At 44.7% G+C, this 7,214-nt stretch overlaps 2 long non-coding RNA genes across 3 annotated transcripts; one reads left to right on the forward strand and one right to left on the reverse strand.

Annotated features, from left to right (window-relative positions):
- Positions 1-1,280: 1,280 nt before the first annotated feature.
- LOC142415966 (uncharacterized) lies at positions 1,281-3,846 on the forward strand. The gene is made up of 3 exons (XR_012777591.1): positions 1,281-1,451; positions 3,281-3,392; positions 3,717-3,846. It is a non-coding gene; the product is annotated as an uncharacterized LOC142415966 (long non-coding RNA).
- Positions 2,047-7,153, reverse strand: LOC142415909 (uncharacterized). Of its 2 annotated transcripts, XR_012777585.1 has the most exons (5): positions 6,785-7,153; positions 5,433-6,686; positions 4,523-4,645; positions 3,584-3,725; positions 2,047-3,045 (listed from the first exon to the last, which is right to left on the reverse strand). It is a non-coding gene; the product is annotated as an uncharacterized LOC142415909 (long non-coding RNA). The 2 variants fall into 2 exon arrangements; XR_012777587.1 differs by lacking the exons at positions 2,047-3,045; positions 3,584-3,725; positions 4,523-4,645 and adding an exon at positions 4,653-5,352.
- Between the last annotated feature and the right edge of the window lie 61 nt (positions 7,154-7,214).

Below are 7,214 nucleotides of genomic sequence, written 5' to 3' on the forward strand. Positions count from 1 at the left end.
CTCTGACCACATAGCAGGGTATCTCCAATTTGCCAGATCCACTGATTTTTCTAGCTCCTGCTGACATATCAAAGACTGGAATTCTTGCTGGTGTTGCTGGTCCTAAACACAGCTAGACTAGGAGTAAGAAAAAAGGCTTTCCGTGTTCCCATGCCATAGTACTCGGGTGAGGTGAGATGGAAAGACCTTTGCGGGGTCAGTGTCCCCAGTTGCCATGTGAGGGTGTAAGATGAGCAGCCCCGTGTAACCGTGTGCCTTGTTCTAGGAGACAGAAGGGCTCTAAGCTTCTGCAGCAGCTATAAGGAAGAGCAGATCTGCAGTCAGAGCACCTGGGTTTCCACCTCGACTGTGACTGTTCAGCTGCCACCACCGCGATGAAACATGAGTATTTTAGTATCAGGAATTATTTCTGATGAGCAAATGTAGGATTTCTGGTGAGAGCTCCTTTCTCAATGATCTATCCCCATTTCATCTATTAGAAAAACAAGGAATTTGAGGGAATTTTGTCATCGTTTTGCTGGGGAGAGTAACTAGAGCCTCTGGAGGTCAGACCATTTCTAACTGGAGTTTCTGTGTTGCTGTTTGGTGCCTCACGCCTTTTTGGGCGGTGGCACGTACGGTCTGTGCAAGAGAAGAGCCCATGATCTTACTGTGGTGGGGACCTAGTTCCTGCCAATACTCTATTTTGGCTTCTTTGAAAGAATGACTCATAAAGTTCTGGCATACGTGCAAGTCTAAAATAAAGAAGTAGTCATTTGTACATCTATTTCCTCTTTTACTCAGAAAAAAATGAATGATGCCTGCAGATGCTGTCAGTCACTCTGTGAAAGAAAATAGTTGCAATGAAATGAGTCAACTGGGAGGTGGAAGCAGCAGTTCCTGAAAACGACAGTGTCCTCTTGCTTGCTGAAAGACAACATGCAACGAAAAAGCAAACAATTAGGTTTGAAATCATTACTGACTGTGTGGGGCAGCGTCAGGAGTGCCAGCTGCTAGATGAAGTGTACAAACACAGCCTGCAAATGCCGGATGGCATAGGACCTGTGGGCTCCCTCCCCTTTTCCTGCCACATGTGAATCATGGGACACCAGATGACATGGAAATACGTGGACACACTGAGTTTCTCTTTGGTTTTCTCCTATTTCCTTATGATATGTGGCATGAGAGATTGGTTTGGTTTTTGCTTGGTTTCCTAAGGCAACAAGGCTTGTGACCGTACTATTTCTGTCTGTCTGTCTCTTCCATTAACTTTTGAAGCCATTAGCCAGTTTCAGCCCAATTTGACAGCAAGGTAGTGGTTTCACAGACTGCTTTCTTCAGTTTTCTAGAAAATCAGTGGTCTGCTGGAGGACCCTCTTCCTCTCCTGCTCATGAGAACATCCAAAGGGTGAACCATCCCCTTAGCTGCTGCGGAGGGAGTCCAGATGGGAGGAGGTCACCAGTGGCTTAAGGTAATTCTGAATAAATGTTTGCTTTTGCAGAGACCTCAAAGCCAAATTGTGGACCCCATGGCTGGCTGCTACCCAGCGTGATTGTTCTTTCATTAACATGGCTGTCAGGACAGATTAAAGCAGGTCTAAAAGGTAAAATGCAAGCACATGGAAATATCATGGGTGCCTTTTGGGAGGGTGCTGAAAACCCCGGTGTTCCTCTGCTGTGGTGACTTTGGATAGATGTGTCCAGAGGGAAGAGGGGCAACTGCAGAAACTGAGAGGAACTGCAGTAAGTGGCTACAGCAGAGGGGAGGCGAGATGGGCTTCTGTCGCAGTGGGATCCTAGCATGGTTTTATTTCAAGATGAAGTTTCCCTTCCCAGGCAGTGCTTTCAGGAATGAAGCAGAGCAGGACTGTCCCTGACTGATCTTTTTGTTCAAGTCTGTGCCAAGAAATTGCCTGGTTTTGAACAGAAATGAGCCTGAACCAGAAGCCTCCCTAGATGCAGCATCACCAGGCCAATCTGGAGGGTCAGATAGGCCCCAGCATGTGTTGTTTGAGGAACTTCTGATGTGCTGTGGTAAAATATCAAGTTCAGAGCCATTTGGCTTGGGAAGTGTTGGCTCAGGGCCTTAACTGAAAGAGAAAGCGGGGAAAGAGAACTTGTGGCTTGTTTGACCTCTTTGGTACCCCGTTATGTTTGGTCATTCTTGCTGGTACGCCCAGAAAAACTGCAGAACTCTTTTTAAGAGCTCAGAGCATGAAGAGTTTATGCAAAGACTTCTGGGCACCTAAAAAGGGGTGGAAGCCGGCAGTCAGCTCAGAAATGGGTGCTGCTCACCACCACAAAGGTTGAGTCCTTCTGGTTTAATCCAGGCGGACAGAAAAAGGTTTGCTCCCCCTCATTTCTGCTCTATTTTCTGTAAAGGAGTGTCAAACCAAACTGCAAGGAAAAGCATGAAATGCAAAGTCAGGAACTTCTTGACCCAAAAGTCTACTTTATTCTACAACACTGTCAAGGTGTATGTCATCCTCCATAAAGCTGTCTTGCCCCATCCTTCACTCGACTCAAGCAAAACTCCCATAATCACTTTGGGATCTTGCAGCAAGAGAACCAAATTTTGCCCAAGACCTATAATTTTGTCATATCTTTCAATAATAGGGGAAAGTCTTCAAAAATACCACAGCAAATACCATCTCCAGCTCTATACAGATGCAGGAATCCTCCAGCACGATGGTACGTGTACGTGGTTTCTCTGAGAATGACTGTAACATTTATCACATGCTTTCCAAGTCTGCCGGTGACAGACAGATCGAGATTAAATACAGAGGATTATTCCTCCAGGAGAAATAGCTGGTTGAGTCTTCTCCCTCAAAATCTTCCTTCTTACCTTCCCAGCATATGCTTATCTAGAGAGGCCAGCACATTTTCCGAGCCTACCGATCTGTCAAGAGTCTTCCATCTCTTTGAGGAAATCCCAAATAACTCTCCACTTCACAACGTCCCCATTAGTGACATGCTTCTTCTTGTGCTTGTTGGAAAATGTGTTGTATTTTCATTGCTGTTGAACTTTGGTATTTGCTCATGGTATATTAATGCAGTGTACACCTCCTGCGGTAAAGCACAGTTAAGATTTTCAGTTTCTGGTTTAATTTATTCTTGTGTTCGGGGTTTTTTTAGCTATTTTGGCATCTTGCAACTTCCTAAGAAACCAACTTTTTGTTTGAGTTGTGATGACAAACATTTAAATAGTTCTAGCGGCACTGGGAAATCAGAACCAAAGTTGTTAAAACAACCAACCAACCCCCCAACAAAAGCCTCTAACAAAATCCAGTTTGTTTTACAGTGTTTTCACAACGGTGTAAAACCACACACTGCACAGGCAGCTACAAGGTCCACTCAGGAAATGAGTCAAAGATGACAAGAATGTGACAAAGTGCAGATGAGCATTTTCAGTGGTGAGCAAGTGATTTTTTTTTTCCCAAGTCCCTTTGCCATTTTTCCCCCCATTTTTTTTAATCATTATTGAGGTAGTTATTAAAAATTAATAGCTGTGCTGCTTACCCTATATTTTTGCAATGTAAACCTGACAATCTCTGAAGATAATGTTTTATGTAGTACTTTCTAAACATTAATTATTATTCCTTACCAGGCACAAGACTGGAGCCAGGTGATACAAGCTCTTTCTGTAATCGAAATGTTACTGTTTGATCATGGCAAAACATGAGATTGTGAGTTCGAGACTTTCCAGATCTAAACAGTATCTTTTTCTTCTCTTGCAGTAATCAGTCCTGTAGTAATTAAACAGAAGGAGCATTTGCAATCATTGCTATTATCTTCAGAGCTGATATCAGCTTGTATGAGGCTGGAGTTGGTCATACCACTCTTATTTCAGACTATCTACAGATGCAGGCAAGTGATCCTGTTCAGCTAAGTGATATTTAGAGTGGATTCTTTTCTCTTAGATGGAAATTTAGATTGTATCTATGGTCTGCCTCCACAACTGCTTCTTTCCCAGTTTAACTGTGCTATTTCCAACCTCTAATCTATCTCCTTCCATGTAATCCAGCATTCTCCCTACAGAAGAGCCAGGTGAGGCTGAAGAGGTGCTGGTTGGTCTCAGAGAATAAAGTTTCTCCTGCCATGAGCCACATCAGCCCATTCAGTGATGCTTAAACTCCTCTGTCAGGCAGATGTTATAAATCAGTAATATCCATATTTTACAGAGGAGAAAACTGAGGCAGTGAGTGCTTTGCTGGAGGCCAGATAAGGAATTTGGGAAGGTTAAAATGCCATCGTTCTTAGCCTTCTGCTTTCAGATGTTGTGTATATAGGGATATGTTTTGAAATAGGAGCACTTACTCCTTACCTTATCAAACTGAGGCAGACACCGCATTTATCTCTTCATATTATTGCCTGTATCATAATTTCGTTATCTACAGCTGATTAACCCCCAGCACCGTCTGAACTGCAGCTGACATTATATGCAGGTCCACAGAGTATTTCCATCTCTACCTGGCACTACCTGCTATTCTCCTGCACTAAGATGATGAGTTTATCCACTTCTTAAATTCATCCCTGGACCCACCTTGAGGGAAGAGGTGAGAGAATTTACGTGGTTTTCCATGATCACTTCCAGCCCTGTTGTCTGTGTTTCTGTTATGGTGCTGGCATGCCAGCTCTTTGCATCTTTAAATAGGGAATGGAAACTCTGAAAAATGTAAAAACAATTACGCAGCTATCTCGTCCTGCCTTTGAGGCTGGCATGAATGGCTGCAACATACGGATGTAAAAGATAACATCTCATGTTTTGAGAGGTCCCATCCTGAGCTAATCCTCATACTGTTGCAGTTGAGTAGCAATTTTAGTTTTTATGCAGTTAGTGCAGACATGCTTGATTTTCTTACGACATGAAAGTGGCAGCACGTCCACCACTCTGCTAACCAGAATTTTCCCACTGGAGTTATTTAATTTCATCCTCCTGCAATGGAAAATTGGTTTTCTTCAAAATTAGTATTTTCAGGAGAAAAATGTCCACGGCTGGAAAACATTGATTTTTCCCTCAAAGCGGGGAACAAGCACAGGGTGGATTTCTATTTTAGAAGTGTAGCCACTGCAGAATAGTAAGAAGCAATATAATTTTACTTTTTTTTCCTAAAAATGTAATTTTAAAATTTTTTTTAAATATGGTTTCATCCTTTATCCTGCTGTGGATGGAAGGGGGAAGCAGGTGTTCTTCACCTGGCTGCGTACCCTAGAGCATAGCTCCCAACCACCTGAGAAATGCACATACAAATACAAAGCAGGAGGGCAAAATGAAAAACATGACCAGAATTGCAAATGTATGGCAGGACCGTGAAGTGAAGGAATCCTGCAGAATCTCTCCTCGGAGGAGAAGCTTTCCTTGCAGACCTACTCCTGCAGAGGTTGTTTGGGGTGAAGGGGATTTTTTTGATTGCTGTTTTTAATCCATTTCTTACGTCTCCTTGCTTACTTACTCCAGCAATTTGAGAAGGACGTCAGGGGAAGACTGCAAGACTGGGAGTGTAATAAAAGTAGGACACACAAGAAAGCTGATACACGCCTCCTCTTTCAAGACCTGGATGTAAATGAGAAAAGGTTAATAACGCTATCGCATGGCAGTTGCCCAAGCTGCCAGCAGCTGTTGACAAAGCTTGGCTCCGCTAGCCAAGCGGAGTGTTTTGAGTGTGTGGAACCTTTTTGAGAGTCAGGAAGTGCAGAGTCAAGTTGCGTTTCTCAAACCAGCACCCAAATTTAACTCCTTGCCCACACAGATGCTAACCCACAGGTCTGGTTTCTCTTTGCATAAATTGCTTTGCCAAGGCAAAACAAACATACAAGCACCAAGGCCTCTTACGAAGTCCTCATAAATATCAGCTACCTAAATAATCCGTTGGGAATTAGGACAGCAAATGCTTTGTATTTCTCGATGTGACTATATGAGTGTGGGGCAGGAGGGGGAACCTGGCATGCAGGGGAAGAAAATCCAGGGATGAACAGCAGATAACTGCACAGCCTGGGTTCTTTCTCCTACATTTCTAATGCAAAGAACAGTAATTTAGAGATGGAGGAGGAGGGGAAGGTGGAAGATGAAGTCTGTGTATTACCTGGCTCTTCGATTTCTGTCCTAGGTGATAAGATGGGAGAAACAGAGGATAATGTGGAAGATTTTAGGGCAGTCACTGACATTTACATTCATATTCTGAGTGTAATACACTCATGTTTGGCTCCTGTTTCCTGCAGTTTGGTTGCTGTGGCTTCTCTCCCACTCTGTGACCCTGGGTAACTGATCAGCAATTTGTTGATGAGATGCAGTTGCTGCGTAGGGCTCCTGAGCTGAGGAAAGGGATGTGCTCGGAGCCGTGAACCTGAGGCAGGCGAGCTGATGTGATGGCGACCAGATACCTGAGACACCAGCAATGCTGTTGGTGGTTTCATCAACATGATCAAGCCTGGTACGTGGCTGTTTCCTGCAGGTTCTGCTGCTGCCTCCATGTGGGCATGGTTATTTTGGAAGGTTTAAAATAAAAGATTTTAAGAAATGCATCTTACCCTAGCTCCTACCCTGAGAGAGGAGAGATCTGGGGTAGACAGCAAAGTGGTAGAGAAGGGTTGTACTCTCCTGGGTGAATCACAAGTGGGAATCAAGCAATTCAGGCTGTAATTTCAGCCTTGCACTGATCTTTGGCAAATCACTTCATCCTTCTGTGCTTCTGTTTCTGCTGTCTTACCTATCTGTAAATTTTGCAGAGCAGCTGTCGACAGGACAACCCAGCAAAACTGGAGAGCTCAATCATAATACAAATAAACAAGAAATGCCAGTCCTTACGGAGAGGCCAGGAAGCCCGGGTCCCTGCTCCGTGTTGCACGTGTGACATGCTGTTTCCAGGAGGTAATATCATCAATGACATAATTACCAAGGAACTCGCTCTGGTCCTGGTGACTCCAGAAGAGCAGTTCACTCAGCCCTGGAACCTGGGAGGACTCTGCTGCTGTCTGGGACCCAGGGAAAATAGTTCCACCGCATTTTTGGTACATACGTTGCCCTAGTTCTCTCACCCTAGTGCTTTCTCCAGTCCGCTCCAGCGCACCCCAAACCTCCCTTTGCCACAGCAACTCCCCCAAACACATTCTCACTCGGCTCCTGCACCCCATCCCACGGCTGCACGGGTGGCCGTCCCAGCCTGTCCTTCCCTCCACGCTGAGCCCCTTCCCCAGCTCTCCACAAGCACCAGCCCCCCAGCCCTACCTCCCCCCCA

The sequence above is a fragment of the Mycteria americana genome, chromosome 1, assembly GCF_035582795.1.
Source record: "Mycteria americana isolate JAX WOST 10 ecotype Jacksonville Zoo and Gardens chromosome 1, USCA_MyAme_1.0, whole genome shotgun sequence".
NCBI classification, from domain to species: domain Eukaryota; kingdom Metazoa; phylum Chordata; class Aves; order Ciconiiformes; family Ciconiidae; genus Mycteria; species Mycteria americana.